The sequence below is a fragment of the Pleurodeles waltl genome, chromosome 8 (assembly GCF_031143425.1).
Source record: "Pleurodeles waltl isolate 20211129_DDA chromosome 8, aPleWal1.hap1.20221129, whole genome shotgun sequence".
In the NCBI taxonomy this organism is placed as follows: domain Eukaryota; kingdom Metazoa; phylum Chordata; class Amphibia; order Caudata; family Salamandridae; genus Pleurodeles; species Pleurodeles waltl.
This window is the reverse complement of record NC_090447.1, coordinates 1,325,552,180-1,325,574,401: the sequence shown is the minus strand read 5'-3', so window position 1 is coordinate 1,325,574,401 and position 22,222 is coordinate 1,325,552,180. Positions and strand designations below refer to the sequence as shown.

The 22,222-nt window shown below is 43.0% G+C and overlaps 1 protein-coding gene across 4 annotated transcripts in view; it reads right to left on the bottom strand.

Annotated features, from left to right (window-relative positions):
* Nucleotides 1-22,222, bottom strand: part of EXPH5 (exophilin 5) — a 548,780-nt gene that overhangs the window by 271,928 nt on the left and 254,630 nt on the right. The window lies entirely within an intron of this gene.

Genomic DNA, 22,222 nt, shown 5'->3' with positions numbered 1-22,222 from the left:
TAATGTTGCATTTAATTCAAATTCACCCGCCATGCCCCGTTCAATTTGTGGTTGGGGATTAGCTGGCTGGGAGAAATGAGCCTGCGGTCTTGCTGTTTCGGATCGGCCTTTGTGCCCTGCCTTTTTGTAAGAATCTGACAAAAGTAGGGGTACGCTTTCAAAGGTAGGGAAATATCGAATAAATAGTGTAATTCTCCTTCTAGGATTTCTCTTTTTGTTTTTTAGGGTAGCAGGTAATTAGTACAATAAAGACCCCAGTACTCCGCGTTTTATATTACCTCAGTGTGCCAGCACAACAAAAAAGTGCAGCTAGCCTAATTTAAGGCCGCCAAGTTCCTGCACTGAGCCGATTTTCCGGTTTTGACAAAAAGTATAGCAAACGTATTCTTACTGTCAAATAATCCTGTAGACTATGTCACACCTCAAAATGACAAGTAATTACCACACGTTCTGGCACATTTAATCCTTTATCTCTCTCTCGTGTATTGTAAATGCAAAGCAATCCATTGTTGAAATGCAGCAAAATACATTTTTAACGTATTTGCCAGGACCAGTGGAAGCCTGGCCCTAATATGGCGGCTTAGCAGGCTTTTCTTCTAGCAGAGCATGATGGCCTGATAGCAAGGCACCAGCCCTGACGTCATGAGAGCTCCACAAGCCCCGCGATGCTGTGAGCCTTCGGCGGCAATCTCGGGGTCAGGCCACCTTCATTACACAGAAATGCATTGAAATAAAGTTTGTTTGTGCTTCCCCTGAGTGTTCTACTGTATTTCTGGCAGCTAGCTTTTATAAGAAACCTTGGATGGCCAAAGTGTTGCCTTACTTTGAGACTGAAGCTTCATCTCACTTCTTGACCCTTGCCGCTATTTTAAATTCTTGCCCTGTTTCTCCTTGCCACGCATTTCCCTTCTCTTCCTTATACCTGCAGCTGCCTGCATTCAGGCCTCACAGTCATTTTATGAGATGCTGTAACCTACCTTATTGTAAAACACACCACATTGATCTGAACAGGATCTAAAGATTGGGCACGCAGGTCTGCAAGGAAAGTGCAAACACAAGCAAACACCATTTACGCATGGTTGTTTTTTTTCCATCATTTCCAGTTATTTCGTCTGTCCTCCTTCATCGTGTCCCTCCCACTTCCTCTCAGTTCCATGTGTCCTCGGCACCTCGCCTCTGCTTTGCCCTTCTCCCTCCCAACAATCCCACTATAACAAGGGAGTCAGCTGTGGGCCCAGAAGGCAGGGAACATCCTACACTTCCCTTCAATGTTTTGTATCCTCTGCCCACGGATGCATTTCACGCCCTCTTTTCACCTCCTCAATGCTTGCCCATTGGTCACTAGCCTCTCCTTCTATCCTGTATAAGTCTGGAACCCCTTGCCATATACTCTTACACGTGCATGTCTGCCCCTATTATGTTTTTACCCCCTTTGCTCCCATTCCCTTCATCAATCCTCACCCATTTCCCATAGCTTTCTCCGGTAAAAATATTGCGCCTTCGTATGGCTTCTGCCCGCTCCCCTTTCTATGTGTAATCCCACACATTCCCCAAATTCCACTTGTGACTAATCTGTCTCCTGCAGGCATAGAAGAGTCTTGTGCCCCAAGTCACAGCAAGCATTCTTCTTTAATGTATCTTCATCCAAGCATCTGAACGCAGGGACACATAAGTGAAGGCAAACAACTTTGGAGACCACTGCATGAACCTGTTAGGCTTAATATAACTCAGGACCCAAACACTGAACCCAGTTCCTACCACAGCATCAAAAATCCAACCTGTTACCCAAGCCCCTTGTTGATGAGACACCAAAGAAGGGAACCAAGGCAACTGAAGGTCAGGATGGCATGGGTCTTGGGCACCCCTGCAGCAAGGTTCATCCCACTGGAGGGGTTTCATTGCCATCTGTGGCACCTGGAGCACTATTACGATAAGTGGGCAATCTAACATATGTGAGAATAGGGAGATACCATCACACTAAACTACTCTTCATGTCACCATGCCTGCAGTCAGAGGAGATAGCATATCACATTTCATCACAATATACCAGAATATATAATGATATAAATCAAAAAATCATAATTCTGTACCATGTCACTTCAACACCACAACTGATCACAATACACCATACTGTATTATACAACACAAGGCGAACCACTCAATCAAACTTCACACTTAATGAGACCTCTTTTGACTAATTTAATCTCATAATCTTATCATAAACAGTTATGCAGATGATACCCAACTGATCCGGTCTCTAGAGGGTGATTAAAAGTCAGCAATTAATGGCATTTATGTCTGTGTACAGGACATTTCTAACTGGGTGAAATCTAGCTCCCTCAAATTCTATGGAGATAAAACCGAGATTTTGTGCTGATCTGCTAATAAAATTCTGCTTAATCTTCCCACTAACTTCTAGCCTTTGACAGCAAAGAACGCACGCACTCCATCTGAGTCAGTTTGTAATTTGGGGATCAGTTTTGATAAGCTAACCCTTGAAGCGCACATCACAAAAGTAGCCAGGACATGCTTTTCACTCCTACAAGGGATGCAAAAAATACTTCCTTTGATGTCACCTCACAAAAAACCCTTATCTGAGCACAGTGTGATCCTGAGTAGGCTCAATTATTGTAATTCCCTCCTTCTGGGTGCTGTTGACTATTTCATACACAAACTCCATAGAGTACCAGCTGCTGAGGCCAAAATGTCCCTGAACTGGCCTAGAGGATTGTCGGTTTCCGATGCTTTCAAGGAGCAGCACTGTCTCCCAGTCAAACAAAGAACTGTTTTAAAATCCCTTTGTATTGTCTTCAAGGCAGTGGACCAATCCCTCTGCTGAACTGTTCTCGAAAATGCTCCCCTGGGAGATGTCTGTGTTCTTCATCAGCCAATTTTATCTGCATTCCCAAATTTAAGAAAATGAGACAGGGAGGCCAGGTCTTTGTAGCAAAGAGCAGCCCAACTTTGGGATCAGCTTCCCCCCTCCCTCAGATGACCTTTTCCATTTTAGCAAAGCCCTAAAAACGTGGCTTTATTAATCTGTTGGTAGTGAAATTGCTGTTCTTTCCCGGTACTTTTGGCTACCAGGGCCATGATAGCTGCACTCTATAAATAATATAAATAAGTAAATAAATAAAATAAATCACTCCGAACGTTGCTCCAACCTCATCACACCAGATCATAACAGAAGCGACTCCATCTAAAAGCACTTCACACCATCCAACACTTCACAATCTGTTGATACTGTGTCGCACCATGCCACATCATATCACAACACGGACTCTTGCATCCTTATTCCACCAATGGATGATCTTCCACTAGCAACCATCCAATATAGGCTGATTACCTCGAAAATTATCAGGGGGCAACCAGAAGTAGTGGACAATGCGCTATATAAAACCTCATAATAAAACAACAAGCAGATCAGATATTCACACATTGTATAGCAGGAGCCTACTGCAACTGACCTCACTTCTAAAAAAAGCAGCTACACACTAGAAGACATTTTCCTACTCTTAGCATGAAAGCGAAGCGCCCTTAGAACAGTATGACAAGGGTTCCTACAGAAATAGTTGCAAACATTCTCCAGGGTCCACATGCGAGAAGAGGCGCGACCACAAAATCTCGCCTAGGAGGATTTGCTTTGAGGTGCAGAAGGGAGCATCACTGTCAACGTGCATTTAACACAGAAGCTGCATAGAGGAGAGTACATGCTGAGAGGTATAAAGCACTTCATTAACAGGTAAGACACATCCAATGTCCCACAAACAGCTGCAGAGGCCATCTGCTCTACTCTTCACATGAGATTCTCCAACTCTTACTGCGGTAACACTCTTGGATATTGAACACCCCAGAGACATTAAATGACACGCGGCCACAAAGAAACAGGTTGGTGGAATGGTGTTGGTTTCTATAGTAAAAACCAATGTGGACTTCAGTGTCTTAGCTACAGAACATCTTTAAGCACTGTGGCTTCTACCAATGCAGACAAAGCCACCAATGAAGTTATGTACCGCCACAGCACAGCCCTACCAAGAAACGAAGAAAACCATCAAACCATTATGTGCAGACCGGTGGCTTGTTCTATTGCTACTTCTCTAAGTGCTTCAGTGTGCCTCTTACTGACAAAGTATGACAGTGCTTGACATACAACCTTTTGGGGATGCTTAAGGAAGCTGGAACACTAAAGCCAGACTGGCTTTGGCAATGGAAAAGGGTTCATGGAAAGGAGGTGCTATTTTAAGCAGGGACTTGTAGTAACTTGCAATACCAGGCCACTTATATAGTCCAAATCACAAACTTAATAGCCATATACTGGTTGTCATCAACACCTAAGAAAACAGTAGTTACACTATCGACCTGACAACAACGAACGACTGAATTGACCCTTCTGGAGTTGAAACCTGTGGCCTTAAGGATACACAAAGATGCATCGATGTAAGTCATGCCCACATGTGTAAAATAGGTAGTAAAGTTCCAGAGTTAGTGATTTTATATCAAAGTGAACGGTGCACATGCCTAGATGCAGTGACCCATATGTGACCATGCCCTAAAGAGTCCAACTTGTGCTTTATTCGTAAAACTGAAATTTCCAAAGTAATAGTAGATTGGCTGTTTATGTATTTCCTGCAAATTTCTGTATCTGTTGTTTTTAAAGTACAATACCTTCAAAAGGGTCGATGCATTGAAATTCGTAGCACTGATGTGTTCGTTGGAAATAGCTGATGCACCTTAGACGTTTTTAATGACGTGGAGGAATGTATAATAGTAATGTTTGGAAATGTTATCGATATTGAGGAATTTGTGACTGTAGTCATAATTGTGTGTATGATTTTACGATACTGTCTTCACAAACTAATTTATTCATTAAACTAAGAATCCCTTTTTAAGACACACGAAACCACGTGACTGGCTCCGGGCCCCACACCGCGGCCTTCGCAGTGACCGTCGCGAAGGACATTTCCAGCGCGGTCCTCTGGCGTTTCCACTTCACTCCGGCTGATAACAGAAACTTTGTGCCTCGTTAAATGGGAAATACGCTACAAAGATATTCCAGGTTGACCTTAGCAAAACAACACTTAAAGAAAAATAAAAAAAACTTCAATGCATGGTCGCTAACACAACAAACTGACCTCCCGAGACGGAAAGGAAGTGCACGTGTTCAAAGGCCATCTAGGAGCAGTCTGGGCAGCCCTGCTGGAGGTGCCTGGCTTTCACGCAGGCCAGGCAAACACACATACCTGTCATTCCGTTCTTATGTTCAGTGTTATGCAAAGCTTTGCCCCGGAGCCTTCTGGGACGAGGCCCCCTGGAGAGCAGGCGACGCTGCGGCCTTTAATGGTCGTACCAGGGGGAAAGTGCACACAGTCGGCGAGGCAGCAATCAACTTTCAATCAGAGAGACACGCAAGTCTATCCACGTCTATAAACGTAGCTCCTCGTTCTTTGTGCCTTTATAGCACTACGGGCCTGAGTTATACTTTTTTTTAGCGCGGCATTTGCGTCATTTTTTTTACCAAAAGCGGCGCAAACACAAAATCCAATTCATATTTTGTACGTTTGCGCCGCTTTTGCGTAAATAATGACGCAAATGCGGCGCTAAAAAAAGTATAAATCAGGTCCTACTTGCTTTAGAAAAGAACAGTTTCACCGGGGCATAACATACGATGTATGTGAACATATAAAATACGATTTAAAACAGATATATGGAAGGGTGGAATTGCGGGTTGAATTCAAATATATTAAAAACACTGTCAACACACTGTAACTAATTTCGCAAATTGCAGCTGAGTGGCAAAATTCTTTCATAACTGAAAATGGCGATCAAAAACAGGGTTATCAACTCTTTTTTCACAACACTATAGGACTGCAGGTAGGCAGGCCAGCAAATTTATAGGCAAAGTAAACCAGAGCCAAGTCAGGGTCCGATTTGGCTCTACGATCTTAAAGCGCGACCGAGGACCTGCAAAGATCTGTAAATAACATAACCGTCATTCAAACGTTATTAAAACATTCATAAGTATACATAATTAACAGTCTCTTAAATGCTTGGGTTTCACTTTAGTAAATTACTTTACATCATTGCACAATAGTTATTACAATAATGTTTAACTATGAACTAAGAGATATTTAAAAATTCCCCACCCCGATGCCTGGGCGATGCTGCTATGACTGAACCAATTGTACTGGACATGTGAGATTTTACAGCGCAGGTGTGGACCTGAATTACTTCAAGGCACCACAGTGCAATAAAGTGAACTAAAGTTATTTGCAAGCCTCAAACAGTTTGCTAAGTTGTTGGAGTGTTGAGACCAGATTTTCAGGTTACACAGTGTCCAGCTCGGCCAGGGGGATGGATACGTTGTTACTTACTAACCAACATTAGTAAACTGTGTTAAATACCTGTATCCCACGTTAATTCAATCTGCAACCATAAAGATATAACATGCTTCTTTTTTGTCTCTAGAGTAAAGACGCTTGAATGTAAGGGAAGCCAAGAAACTTTATATTCAAATTCACTGACCTGATAATTAGTAGGATTTCAGGAGAGGATCAGCATGGCAGTAATTACGAGATTAGCGAAACTACGAAGACACCTCAGAGAGACTGCTATCAATCAGACACATCACACTACCTGCTATGAAGACATAACAGCAGAAAACCACCCTTTACCATTTCACACTCCAGCTGCCCTGTGTTTAGGAGGCGCATCTTCAGCAGCGGGTGGGAGTTTCAAGACCAGGGATGCTTGGCTTGCCCCTTGCCTCACCCGTCCCCATGGGACTAGGGCCGGGCCAGAGTAAGGCCCTGGACCCCGCTCGGTATTCTTCCTTGGTCAGCTTCCACACCTACGCTCATGATGCAATGGTCCTGATTTCAGTTGGGATTAGTTTCCATGTCCAAGGTGCGCTTTCCAGGAACGGATTTTCTTTTACAGTTTTAAAATCCCGGACAGTCAAGGAGAAGGCTGATCCTGCTCCAAAAGTGATGTTGTCCACCACAATCAGTTCATTTCTGTGCCAGTATTTTGGTGTTCTCAAAAAATAAGCTTTATGGGTGATACAAACCAATTTACAAATGCTCTATGCTTCAATGGGGAGCCATACCAGAGACAGCCTATGTGAAACGTGGGTAGAGTTTCCTGTGGCCCGGGTCACCCTGGCGGCAGCAAGGAAAGCAGAATTGATGGGGTTTAGGTTCATTTTAGAAGTATCAGCGAGTACAATGTTTCCATAATCTAGTCTTGGCAGCATATGGCACTGGATGGCTAACAAAGTGAATCCGGCATAAAATGTTTGGTCGCATGAAGGAGTCCAATTTGAAACTGTGCTCGCTTTGCCATTGTGATAATATGTACTTGAAGGTTAAGTGCTACAACTAGGCTAAACCTACACTGATCAGGGTGTTTCCATCCTAGTGTGTCTGACAATCGGACTAGAGGATGTGTCCAGTGGACCAAATAATAGGGCATGGGATGGAAACATATTTGAGGCCTTCTGGGCTTCCTAGTAAAACAGGTTTTACAATTCTATTGTTTCCCCTTTTGGAGACAGACCTACATAGCCACACATTTCCAAAACATTCTCGAAGAGGCAATCCTCGTAACCCCTGAACTGCAGTGGCAGGTTATTTTGGAGCATACAGAACAGTTCTGCGGCAGGCACTTAATCCACAAAACTACTTTACTGGGATCGAAACCTGCTAGCTATGCGGAGGTCTCGTCAGCTTGTGGCTTAATAAAATGAATTATCTTACTGCTATTAGATTATAAATGCACATATACCTCTGGACTGGAGGCCCAAAGAGATCAACTGTGGGTGGGCACAAGACTGCAGCTGAAAGCAGCAAATGGTGTCCTGCACCACTCAAATGTAGGTTCATGTGCACTAGAAAGCATATGCCCTAGATTCTTGCCTGGGATGCCAAGGGCATTTAATGACACCAATGCTCTGAGGGCAAGACCCATGCCCCCGCCACTGCACAGGACTGACACCAAACAGAAACAGTCAGCTTGTGTGGCCTTTGTAGATGGATGGTAGGAAAATAAGCCCAACTATATTATGAAGTGGGTAATGGTATATGAAAGTACTGCATGTTGGAAAAGCAATGTCCAGGTAACCCCTCCTTTAGTTACATTTAGGAGGTTTTAAATTAAAATGCCAAATTTGTATGTATCATGAAAGCTGGGTACACTGTTTTAAGGACGCTCTTCTGGTGGGGACGTCTGTGAGACACTTTTCTACCATCCATGTTTAGGAATTATTAACTGCTCCCGCGAAGATTCCTGCCCAGACAGCATTCTACCAGAAGCAATTCTCAAAATTCCAGCATGTTCTTTCTCATTCTGATCCCAGGGCTATGTTTCTCTGCACGCTGCACCATGGCACTGCACATCCTGCACTCTTCACGTTCTGCTGCAAATAAATCCTTTTCACCGGCAGGGATAGAGTTTAGAAGCTGAAGTGTGGAGTTTACTTTAAGAAATACCACCACTACATCTAAATGGAGGGAAAGACTCGGAGTATTTTCGGGTTATCTCAGTTTGTTTTAGAGGGTATATATTAAAAGGTGTCACAACACACCTTGAACCTAACCAGCCACCAGGAAACAAAGGAGGAGCTTTCATGAATCGTTATTGTTGGCATTGCAGGGTTGGATAAAAGAGATACCAAGCGTGTGGGCTAAATTGTGTATAAAGTAAGCTTATGATGAGTACCAACTGGACTGTCATTTTTGTCCAAGACAGCATAGCAGAACCTGCTTGAGTGTTAAATAAAAAAAATGCCAGATGGTCCCCCATTTTATGGCAGAACCCCAGTCATAAAAGTGACTCATGTAGGTAGATGACCAAAGCAGCTAGGGGGTGTCCACCTGCACAACATACATTTCAAATGTGCCTTCGTGCGCCGATAGTTCCCAGCCCATAGGAGGACATTTCAAATATTTTCCACTCAGGACTCCCATAGTTGCAATGGCAGCCCTGGACAGAAAGGCCACTGGTGGGAATGACTGGAAATGGACAGCCCTTTATTTGCAGCCCCTTCACAATTCCTGTCAGTAGCAGTACTGCTGAATATGTATTCACTATGATGTCACCACTGTTGACAACACCGTCTTCCTTCATACTATAAACTAGGTGGCAGATCATAGGGAGGGTGGACGTGACATCTTAATCAGCAGATGTCCGGTAACTGCCCATGTCTAAATTACCATCTATGTCTATTGTACTGATTTACTAATTACCACAGATTATTTGTGATGTCACAGACAGAGAATTACTAACTATAAGTACGCAACTCTCACCACCTATGCATCGCAAGTCCTCAGTGAATTGCAAATGTAAGAACTTATGACTACACTATGTTTGAACTGAACACCCAACCTACATTCTGTTGCCTTGTAGTCTGGAAGTACATAATATAACCTCTCTAGAGCTTTTTCTATTCGAAGACAAGCAGAGGTCAAAAACTGCTTTTGTAAATGCATTACACTCATCCCTTAGGGACCACAATGTTGTAAGGCCAAAGTTGATGTGTGGCATGAACAAAGCAATATATGGAGTATCAGCCCACTCCAATAAATTGACTAGGCCTGGCTAAACCATGGAGCTGTACGTATTAAAAAATACAACGTTGCAAATTGTCGATGAGATGGTCTTATACACATTCAAGATGACCAGGCTTCAATTCTGTTAATGGCGTCTAACTCCGTTTATCACATGGTACTCCAGGAAGTCTTATAACAAAAAGGGGAGAGAGAGCAAGTATTTGTTCGGTTTCACATTGCTTTGTCCCAATGGTTCTTAAAGTGCAACTCTGGGTAAGGCTATGTCTTAACTCCTAACTATGGAGGATGGCTCCCTGAAGCTTGGCGTAGTCACCAGAGCAATCAGGAGTGTACATGGAATAATCCAGCCAAGCTGACACTGCAATGTACTGACACGCCTTTGGTAACCAATTACCAAATGAAGTCTGACTGCTACCTCTGACTACTGGAATCCAGTTTCATCAACATGCAACAATGGACAACGCTTGCCTTCCTAAAAATAAACTCATCAAAAAACAAATACCTAATCATATGCAGCTTGCAGAGCAGCACTAGAACATGAAGTTCTCAAGAATCATTGTGAAAAAACAACAAAGAATTAAAAATCGGGGCAGACATGCATGTAATGCAGGCAGCAGTCAGTGGCCTTAGTTTGAAAGAAAGAAAAAAATATATATCTTTGTCATTAGGTTCAACTATTTCTGAATGATGCTCTGTTGATACCGCTGACTCTTTAGAACATAACACACAGCATTACATAAATGGCCAAAGCCTACTTCTGCAGCAAACCCAGGTTCTGAAATACAGTGTAAGCCAAAAAGGATAAGACATTTTAGCTGCTTCTTTACAGTGTATGTTGGGCTGGTATGTAGATTTGATGGGCCATATTTGTAAGACAGAAATTGCAAATCAAACTATACATGACACTACTTTGGGGGGTGACAAGTGAGTGTCAGGCGCTCCTACTCTAAAAAAAGTAATATTGGACACAAGTCTAAAACACGGTGCAAAGGACTGGGGTTACACCCTCTATATCCCCCAAAAACGATAACAGAACGTTATCTACACTAAGTACTTTACCTCTGCACACATGAACAATATGAAATACTCCAGAATCGTTTAGGTTAGAGTACTTAAAGTATATTACATATCATCACAATAATAACATTCAGATATTTGTAATAGTACACTCAATATCCTCCTAACGTGCATATTCCAATTTATATAGTCCTTGATTCAACATCAGTTAAAGTTCATTTCGGATTTTCCTCCAAAGTCCAAAAAATCGAATCCACAAATCCAATATGTATTTCCTACGTGATTGATCCCAAAGATTAGCAATTTAGTCCATCGTCATCGTCAACACGTGTTTCATCCGGGGAGTACCCTTCGGACTTCTTCAGGACCTCCTCAAATCTATCATTATTTGGCAAATAAACACATTAGCGTATCCTGGAATATCCTAGTTTCTGATATATCCGGCGGTGCTCGCTATAACAACTTTGCGTGGATGAGATGATAACTTATGTTTTGTTAACAAAGTCAGCTGTCAATCTTCAAACCTGTGGCCTTCAAGTTGCTGATCTCTGCAGTAAAAACCTTCTGCGTTATCTTACGCGTCCACGAACGCAGAAGCAACAGGCATGCGTGTAATTTTTATGTCAGGATCACCAAACCTTTTAACTCGATAGCTGCAGTAATTATTATTTTTTGTTTGTTTTTTTGCACACTGCAGTGCGTGTGCATCTCTCCTCTCTCTCTTGTGGCTCGACTTTGTACTGAAGTTGGGTTTTAAGCCACCTGGTGGTCATGGCACTGGCCAGTAGCGTTGCAAGGAAGCCATGGTCCCTCTTAATTCCGTTGCTTGGTAGGATCGGTGCTTTGGTTTAAAGTGGGGGCTATTTAAATGTTCCGGCTGCTCCCTTGCCTTGAAATGACACTCATGGACCAAAGAGACGCGTTTCGGCGTACAAGCCTTCCTCAAAGTATACATGATTTAGCACGGAATGCCTAAGAAAAACAGCTCCTTATTTAATTGGAATGCCAAATATGTTTATTTTTTTCTGTGAATAGATGCCGGTGAAAAATAAATTCACCTGAATAAATGAATGTCCACCTTGTCCCCCCTGGGACTTCTCAAGATTTTGTGGAATAAGACTTTGACCTTCATGGCTGGAGCTAAACCATGCCCTCCAACTACAAAGTCATTTTTACCCTTTGTCCTACCCTGTCAAGTGTTGCACATCTTGATTCGCTGGTAGCACAGTGAGGCAAATGACAAGCTTTCTCTAGTGGTATTCCACTGCCTGTTACAAATAACAAATATGTATACTGTTACCTTGGGATCAAGTAAACTTATTGACATCTGTTCAAGAGCTAGGTGTATGAATTCTGCTCAGAGTTCACAGATGCAAGCATCATGTGTCTTACTTTCTTTCCTGACAGAGATAATATATAATTCCTCACCTACTTTATAGTTGAAAAAAATACATTGCATCGTCCTTCCTACACGAGTAGCATGCTACACTGTGTCGGGAGTGAGGTTGGAAGGATGTTGTCTTTGTTTTGATCCTATGTAGGAAGCGGTAGTCGTATGATGACCACCAAGGTGCAGTTATCATTTTATGGGTCATAGCACATAGCATTGTGTTGGATGACGAAGTATGGGAGATAGATGCAGTTTTATAGCTTTCAGTATGCTGGTAGCTTTTACGACTGTGCAGGTCCCTTTATGGGATTTTATATGATATGGACTGTTTAGCTGGCTAGTGCACGGGGTTCTCTTTTCTGAGATTTTGTGTTTATTTGTGGTCCTCAGCTGGCATGCTTGGAGGGAGAGAGAAGTGGAGAGATCTGCTGGGATGGGCATTTTTATCATCATACCACACCTGGGGGTCTGTAAAAACGTGGTTTTATAGATATTTGGGTCCTGCATTGGTAGACTATATGAAAGTCCTCTGAATTATCCAGCAATGTGTGACAGATCTATTCAGTTATTCATGTCTGTTCATTTGGTGATCGGCCAAACATTCATAGCAGATATGTCTTATGTGACTTTACATCAATAATTTAGAATTTGTTGCTGACCGCTGCTTATTATGGTTTTGGTATTATTGTGGGCCATAAGTGTTATATATGCAAGTACGTACAAATATAACCTAATGGTAAACCATTGGTCAGCCTTACCTAGTTTACCTACATATTGAAGGCAGTCTGCTGTTTGAGTTGATTGCACTTTGTGGGTTGTGAGCTGAGGATTGCACTTGAGGATGCAACTGTTTTCTGGGATCTGTTGCCAGGATGTGGTAGTGCAGTTATCTAGGAAACAGCCATGTTTTAAACCATCTTCCAAAGTGTATATGCTCCTGGGTGCATCTAATATTGGTTGGTAGTAAGTTCCAAAGCTTGGTGGCTTGTATTGAGAAAGCAGCGCCTCCATGGATTTCTTATGCAGGTTGACTGGGAGCTTGTAACTACAGCATAGGTAGTATCCTACACAATGGTACTTTAGAAACGTGTCTACCTTTAGAGATGCTAATAGGAGGAGTGTGATTACCTTAATTGAAGCAGACCTCAACAAGCAACAGAGCACACTTTCTCCAGCATGGGATTCCCCATAAGTTTCTTTACTGCATCCCAGCCTATTCTGCATTGGCAGAATTTAATAAATTGTAAGCCCACTCTAGCTGTCCTGAGAGGTTGATTAGTACAAAAGTGCAAGGACTTTGTGCAGTGGCTGAAATGAGCAAGGGGGCATCCTAGAAATAAATTACAGCAATAGACACGCTTACTTATGCACAATAACTGATTGGGATTTTAAAAAGAATACAGGAAAGGTAGATCACCGTGCAGATGGTGAGTAATTTATAGCAGCTGTTGGCGAAAGTCTTGGTGATAGTAAGGAGAAACCTATCATGCGAGATGTGGGCTGCGAGGTGTAAAATGCTATCCAGGATCATAAGATGTTAGAGCAGAACAAATTTAGAGCAGGGGATGAGGGAAACCATATAATCTCAGTGTTTAACTTAAATTAAGCATAAAGCAGTGAAAGGCCACCCAGTGCAAAATGGTGGAAAGGCAATCAGGTATGCAGACTTGAAGGTAGTGGGAAGAGGGAAGGGAATGAGAAGAAAAGAGCATGTTATCAGCAAAGCTGTGCAGGAGAAGCCACTGAACTAGAGATGAATGATGAAGGCGAGGACAGCGTCTGGATCACCAGGACATGGAGGGATGGGTAAAGATCAAGTAGTTAACAACAGTCTGCCAAACAGCATCAGCTGGTAGAAAGATTTTTCCACCATAGATAGCTATGTTGTGCTGCTTTCCCTCTCAAAATGAAGTATAATTTCCTGATTTTGGGACAAACGACTCCTGTTTGAGCAGAGTGTAGTGTGAATGTAGTGTTGACTTAAACTACAACCAAATCTGCTCTTTACTACAGCCTGTGCTGACCAATGTGAAGCACGGAAAGGACAGCAACAATGAAGCCAACAAATGGTAAGCAATAGGCGGGCTCTAAGCTATCTGTAAGTAAACAAAATATCTTGCAAGCAACAGCACATGCGCTGTCTCAGGCAAGACCTAAAAAAGCATATGCATGTTACTTCGCTTCCCTAAAAGTATTGCTTGTCCCTTGTATTAACAGCCACTTTGCATTACTAAATCTTCATCTTAAAACAGATTTATTTTGGACATGAAAATCACTGTAAAAGTACATGAGATATGAAACATTTAAAAAATAAAAATGTACAAGAATTGGAGAAATACCAGTGCTCTCTGCGCTTGGTACTCCTACTTCTAGTCTTTTAATCCTTTGCATGGGTAAGCAACACTTACCCAAACTCTCATTAACAAAGGTGGGAGATCACACACACACATTACTCGGGAGGCAGCAAGAGATTCACATGCCTCTGCTGAATTAATGCTTCCAACCCACATATCAGAGGGTTATCACCCAGACAGAATGGGTGAGAAGAGATGTTTGTCATCCCCAAGAAATTAGCAAAAGAATCCACTGCGACTCTATGTGACACTTCCTGTTCCCTTTTGAGTAAAATCACAATGTATTTTATATCAACCAGTACATTTACGTATTACATATAACATCTATTAATTTATGTTGAATGCCACATTTCTGTTATAATTCCATTCCGATGGAAAATATCCGAACAGTTTTTAGAAACAATTCCTTATTCCTTATCCAGAAATTAGGAGCAATCTTGCCTGGTTCATCAGATCTCTTCTTGTTTATCTTTCTGACTTTTAATTGCCTTTCAGGAAGGCTACAAGGACACCTCCGAGTTGTAGCATTTGCATATGATAATAATTACAGATTGTGGACATTGGAAGGGAGCTTCCTGTGCGAAGATGGTTTGCGTGCAATAGCTACCAAGGCTTAGAATTGAGAAGCAGTAAAAACACACTATTGACACAGCAAGATTCTCCATTTTCTAGCACTCATCTTTAGTCACCGTAGGCTTCTTTGGTGGATGTAAGCTCCATACAGCACTATGAGCTGCACACGTCTCCTTTTATTCCACATCTCCATTTAGTGTATTACATTGGGATGCTTGTTGATTCACTGGTTTCAAATCATGCAAATGTAATATGTACCCCTTACACCACTCAAATCCTTTTAAAGACTGAACCTTCTTTGAAATAGTAACAAAATACATAAACTATCCTCTCCTCAAAGACTTTGATGACACCATCCACCATACCCACTCTAGGAGCAGCTTCCCTGGCAGTAGGTCCCATCTAACTCCAATGAACCCCCAGTTAGTTTGTGCCCACCATCCTTGAACACAGAAGGGACCTGTCTCGGGCACAAGGCTAAGGAGCAGACTGTCTCCATAAGCCCCTGGTGAACCTGAGCAGGAATCTGAATCAACAGAACCTCAGCATAGGTTGTTAGCATCTCCTCAGCCTGTAAACAGGTTCTATGATGGTGGCTGCAGTTGCTCATCAGCTGTGATGCATTTGGGGGCTAGAGTGACTTCTCAGGCCGAACATACTGTGCATCGATAAATCTATTGCTCGCTATCCTTAGGGTCCCGCTGTCTCCCTCTTTTCAGAAAGAGTGGTGTGGAGATAGGTGTGAAGCAATATTACACTCTCCCTCTATTTGGTAGTCATCGTTAAAATGAGCGCTCATTTGAAAAAAAAAAAAGCCTCCCTGGAGAGACCTCAAAGCTGCCAGACATACACATCCCTACTGTGAAGTCTGATCATGACGTAAAAGAAAGATGAGAGTTCACAAGCAACAGTGGCAGTCCTTCAACCTCCAGTATGTCACCCGTGGACTGGGTCTTGTCCTCCAAGGATCTGTCAGGAAGGAAGATACCATGTTCTGATCTCATACTGAGGCGAGTCTCCCAGATTGAAATAGTGCACAGCTTCCACTGCCTCTGACCAGTGCTTAGAGACAGGATGCTTTTCACACTTTAGATAATCCAACATCTCTAACAACCACCCAGACAGACTGCCATCCTCAGTCCCTACCAATAAGGTCATCCTTAAGGCAGAACATCAGATAACACAAGACGAGTCCGTGCATCTACAGTCAAGAATGCACAGAAAAACTCATCAACTCACAGAACAGACATGGCCACACCATGGTCAAGATAGTGGGATTCATCGCTTCCCAAGGAGTGGCAGTAGAAGAAAAGGGTGGGTAACTGATCTGCAGGAAGAAAAAGGGAAGAAGAGGAGGAGATGCTGACTGATACCACTGGCCACAGAGAAGGTGTAGGCCAAACTAAAAGCAAGGGTTATAAACATAAGGTTGACCTTGATTCTTGCTTGCATTTATTCCTTGTCACTTGTCCACCACAAAATTCGGACAGAGATTGTTTTACGTATTTTGTTCAAATGTGCAATCACTGTTGAGACATGCACATTATAACGCAGTGCTGGGCAGTACCCATGGTGCATGGTCTAATCCCTCATGAATAGAATATGCAGAAGCCAGGCAGTCGTTTGGCTACTCTTGCAATCACCATAAGGAACAGAGAGCTCTGATGTCCCCACCAGGCTCCTTCCAAGGTCATTTCTAAGACAAAGCAAAACGAAGTGCCCGAGCATGGGACTGCAGTACCTGCTTACAAGTATCAAAGATCACTAGGAGATGGAGTCAGTGGAGGCAGCAAAATGTGTCTTTGCCTGTAATGGCAAAATTGTCTGTGATCCTGCATCTGGCACTGAAAAGGTGCCACCCAGTACCAATCTGTCTTCGGGATCCCCTGTACATATGCAAATATATTTGTTCTTCATTCTGTACACACCATGGTCTAGGATCTGCACTACCATGAATGTGGCTGAAGTAGAAGATTTTGTCCCCTCTGTGCTTTGTACAAACCACTGAGGACAACTTGTGCTGCTGTGTATTGTGCAAGAGGGCAACATTAGAAGTGGCAAGCAGGAACATAGGTGAATGCAAATTGTAATTGACACAACAATATCACAGATCAGAAAACAATTTACATACTCAAAGAGGAATAAGACTTCTCAAATTTGTATTGTTATCAATTCATTTTAGTTTTATTTCAGCCAGCTCTGCTTTTACAGGAAATAAAAACATAAATAAATCAATCATGGCTGCAACCTCTGTGGCAAAATGTGCCTACAAACCTAAACAATTCTATGAGGAATTAACGCAATATATTCCAGATTTGCCACAACAAAGAGCACTACGTGTCAGGCACAATGCACATTAAAATAAAACTGACCAGTGTGTCAAAAATTCCCTAACAATCTGATGCCCCTGCTTGTGTGAGCGACCTCAAGAATCAGAAGTTGCTCTCAGCACACAATCAACACAACAAGTCTGGAGAACCAACTGGTTTATTAACAATAAGAGGTGATTGGGCAGGGAATTCACTACACCACTCGAGGAACTTCCAAGCTCTGCTGACCATTCCTGCTTTAAGCACCTAGGGTTCCTATTTTGGCCTCTTGTTTCAGCTCCATTCCCAGCAAACCCCCTGTGTTAGGACATAGAACTGTCATTTCAACAAACCCCATCGTTCTGGAACAAGGTGAACTCGCTGAACCCAGGAGCGAGGTTTGTCTGCTGCTTGAAAGCTCTAAATTCCATTTTCTTGCCATAATGTTTTTCCATTTCCCATTTTGAAGCAAAGTCCTGAAAAATGTTGAGTAGTTAAATTATGTTTTCAACAGCATCTCTTTAATTTTGGTTATCCCAAACCAAGATCCAACAGATGACAATATCGGTTTATACAATGAGTGAAAACGCAATAATCCTAGTTTCTAGTTTTGGGTGTAATGAAAAGACAAATAAGGCCGTTTGCTGCAGTGTAGGTGGTAAAACTATAAACCAAAATGGTTTCTTCTTTAGTATACTTGGCGTTTGTGGGATCTTGAGAGCAAGAGATATTGCTAACTGGTCCAACATTAGGCACTATTATGGAGTAAGTAATCCTTTAACACATTACAAGTTCCTATTTCAGATTTCTTCTGTTAAATGATCACACCTTGGAATTTGTCTATTTAAGGTCGCTTACGGTATGCATTTCATTTCTTGTTAGTTTCTTCAAAATGCTCTTTGGCTTGTTCGCAGTAGCAAAAAAAACTGGACTTGTCACTAAAGGCTGGAAAGCAGGTTATTCCCAACCAGACTATGCGGACGCGCACACAAACGTCGCACACTGGCCTGGCACCCTTGTTTGCAATTAAAGCACCAACCATGTGCAAACCATCGTTGTGCACGAGGCGTAGCCCACTGGCCTCCGTACTTGGATAATAAAAACGGGCGAACCACCTGAGCGGGTGTTTTAACAACCACAGGAATGTGGAGTTTCGCTGGCCACAGGCACACACCCACGGTTCCCTGCAGACGTGACAGGCTGCTTCCTCGGGTGGCGTCCGCTCGTGTGCTGGTTTTGGTGCTTTTAAAAGGTCACTGGGATGGTGCGCCTGCCTCGCTTCAGAACCAGGGCTCGGCCTCCCACACCCTGGGATGCAGGTGAGTCACTCGGGGCTTGCCTGGGTGTAGCCCCTGCAGTGCATTCAAGTTTTTACAACGTGAAGAACTAACGACACTTGGTGGCCACTTTGTTTCTCCCTCTTTGTAGTTCTTTGACATATCTCTGGTGCAAGGGGACACGTGTTATTTGGTTGCCTAGAGTGCAGCCAAGTAACACGTTCACTCTCTCCTCCACTTTATGTCTCGGGGTCAGGGGGCAGTACTGAGGCAGAAAGATGGCGGCCGCCAAGTGTTAACTCGTAGCATTTAAATTTGCAGAAAGTGACAGGACTTGCATTGAAAAACAATGAATAGAAGATTGCGGGTGTTGGTACTGTGGGGTGTTCTGGGACATACAATGACCCCTAAAAAGTCTTGGTGAAACGACTGAAATGACGAAAGGATGGGCACCGCGGGACACGTGTCAAGCAGCGCCTGGCATCTGAATGGCGCTCCTTCAGACATACCGGCGTTTGCAGGTCACAGGTGAGAAAGGTTACTCGGCCTTTCATCTTTCAAACGCCGATAAATTAAGTGTCACTGCTTCGGTAACAACTGTTATTTCAGCTCCTCTGAACGGCAGCTGTGGTATTAAGCTGCACATTGGAGGTGTTATTAGGCAAACTTGGACCCAGCTACTCAATTATTAGAAACCCATAATCTTAAGGCAGACATGCACTCTTTTTTTTAGGTTGGTTGGCACACAGTCTGGGCTTGAGCTATAAATACACATGCACTATGTAACATCAGTTAATGCCATTTGTTTTAAGAAAAAAGTCATGATATGAAAATGTTTATTCACACAGACCTATCGTTACTGTCTGCATAACTCGCTATAGTGCCAGCATGCCACTTCAGAGCGCTTTAGGCTAGCAGGTTGTGCGGGGTATTCTGCTTTCCAAATTTTCCAAGCCCCCAACCTCCTCTCTCCGATGTAATATTTTGCATTGTGGTTGACTAAGACATGCTTTGAAACGATGGGTAATGTGCCAGCAGAAAAAACTAACCCTTTCATGTTTACTTAATTCAAAAAACTTCAAGGGATACAATACAATGACCGAAGACTGCGGGCAGTGAATAGCTGAGGGTAACATACACTACACAATATATCCTTGTGACGCTATGCTGACAGCTCCTGTCCTCGCTACACAAAGTGCTGCTATCTGCTGTCACCATCTCACAATCTGGCAGCGGAATCGTGCATCACTAGGACAGTCTACAGGGCACAAATCGTAAACACAGAAGAGGAGAGTCCAAACAAATTTAGCAGTATGCAAGTGACCTCATGGTGCATGACATCACTGTGCGTTACACTGCATGTGTCATCACAGGAAGTGACATCACTGGAAGTGGCATCACAACCATGACTTCACAGGAAGATACATCACAATAAGTGATATTAGATCATAACACCTCAGACGTATGTTTAGCAGTTCTATCACAAGTATATCTGAGCGCATTACAAGATTTAACACGTGAGACTTTGTGTTGGGGTCGTGACAGATGAGTAATGCAACCCCAACACAAAATCTGGACCTGAGCTTAAAAAGGCATTTTAAAAAAAATCTGCCACACAGAAATTGGCAGCAAGGAGAAATGTAGCAGTAAACATGTTCTGATTAATTGGTTGCAAAGTATGCATTTTAAAATATTTTATGGGTCAGCGCACCTCCTGCAGAGATCTTTGTGTGCCCTGTAAATCTCATGGAATAATAATAATGGCAACATAACTCTGGAGATTAAACTATTTGCTGGAGAGATCTTTGTTTTGACTAGCCCTAGATTTGAATCAAAGTAGCATAGAGGGTTAATGTGTCCCTTGCAAAGCTCATCACGTAACAAGGAGGTAACATATTTTTATTTTATATAGCTAGGTAAGTGGTTACTGTTCATAACACAAAGATCCTTGTGTTTACTTGCAGGTCATAAATTGCAATCCTTCTGATATAGCACAGTGTTCTATGAAAGGCACGTGACTCCTACACCTTGTAACCCTCACTGTCTTATGTAACACACCCTGTACACTGATTACACACGTGATTTATTGTCAATCTATAATGTTTACGTATGATGTAATGCACTCTGACACCATGTATTAGAATGAGTAGCGCTATAAAATAAACAAAAACAAAATAATGGTACTTAAATTGTTATTTGTGCAAATACTGGGACAGACAAACACATTTGACATTCTCACAGGGCATGCATATTTCTAATATACAGGGACTGAGAAAATTCAAACTATGCCTTTCTGAAGTACCTGTGAAGTAATAAGCTGTGTACCTCTGTTTCCCCACCATTGCATTTACGTGTGAGACTCCAGATAGCTCTAAGCCAGGATACCCCAGCAAGAGGAGGCCCGATGGCCCCTTCCTTTTAACCTATGTCTTGGGCCAGCAGGAATTTAAAATCAGAAAGCCCGCTCCTTGCCTGCAGTTTGCTGCTCAGAAGGAAAGGATACAACGTGCAAGCGCTGCTGAAAGTGTCCTGGTATCTGAAACCTGTACCGGGACGAATTCAGCATACTGTAGTGGGACCTAACTTCTTTGTAGGTTGCACAGCGTCAACCCTTTGAGAACAGTGGGTGGGCGCCATCTACCCCTGACTTGCGCCCTGACTGTCTACATGGTTGCTCCTTCCCCTTATGACCTACCAGAATGGCTGCTGTTCCCACCACACAATCTGCCAGAATGGCTGCCATCCCCACAATGCACAACCTGGGACTGTTGCTACTGTCCCCACTAAAAACGTGTCAAGCATGGCTATGTTACCCACCTCACAACCTTGTAAACATGGTTGCTGTTCCCATCTCACAACATGTCATGCATGGCTGCTGACCCAACCACATCACCTTTCAGAAGAGCTGCTGTCCCCACCACACGGCTATGGCTGCTGTCTCCAGCACACAACACGTCAGCATGCCTTTTACGCCACCTTTACAAACTCATGCATTATGCAGCACAATAGACTTAGGCCTGTGTTTTCCAGGAGCTAAAGAATAGCGAGCATGCACAACATGTGGGGTGCTGCATGGACACACGCTGCCGAAACACACACAGTTACCCACCTTCCTACTGCAAACCCAAAGTAACAATTGTTTACAAGTCTTGGAGCACCCGCTGGAAACTTCCAGGGCGCACTTGGCATCAAAGACCCATGAAGGTATGATCGTGGCACGTTTAGATTCACCAGCATTACACGGCGTAATTTAATAACGCGTAACATTCTATATAACTGGCATGCTTGAACATAATATACCTTCATGAACTTTATCATACAACATCACAAAATACTGCAACGTAGCAAGGTATGTTACATAACAAGCTGTAACTGTTACACTATAGGCCAGTCCTTTACGGGCATAACAAACATACTGTACCATAACCGAATCATCCCAACCTAACTTGATCCCTGGTCTCAACTTTCCCAAATGTATGCATGAACAGATTTTACACTCCCGCTTTTATTCTTTGTATACGGTATGCAAGTCCTGCTTTTACCATTAAACATTCAAGCTTGACGTGCCAGGTATAAATACACATAGGTGTCTCTATACGGTGGCTTCTCCTGCGTATGAACGGAAACTTGACACCTGACGCTCGGGATCCGGCTGCAGGAGTTGCTTCTGCTCCCACCAGATCTCAGCGTGGCCGTAAAATCACAGCTCCCGGCGGAGTGCGGGCGAAGGTGGGGC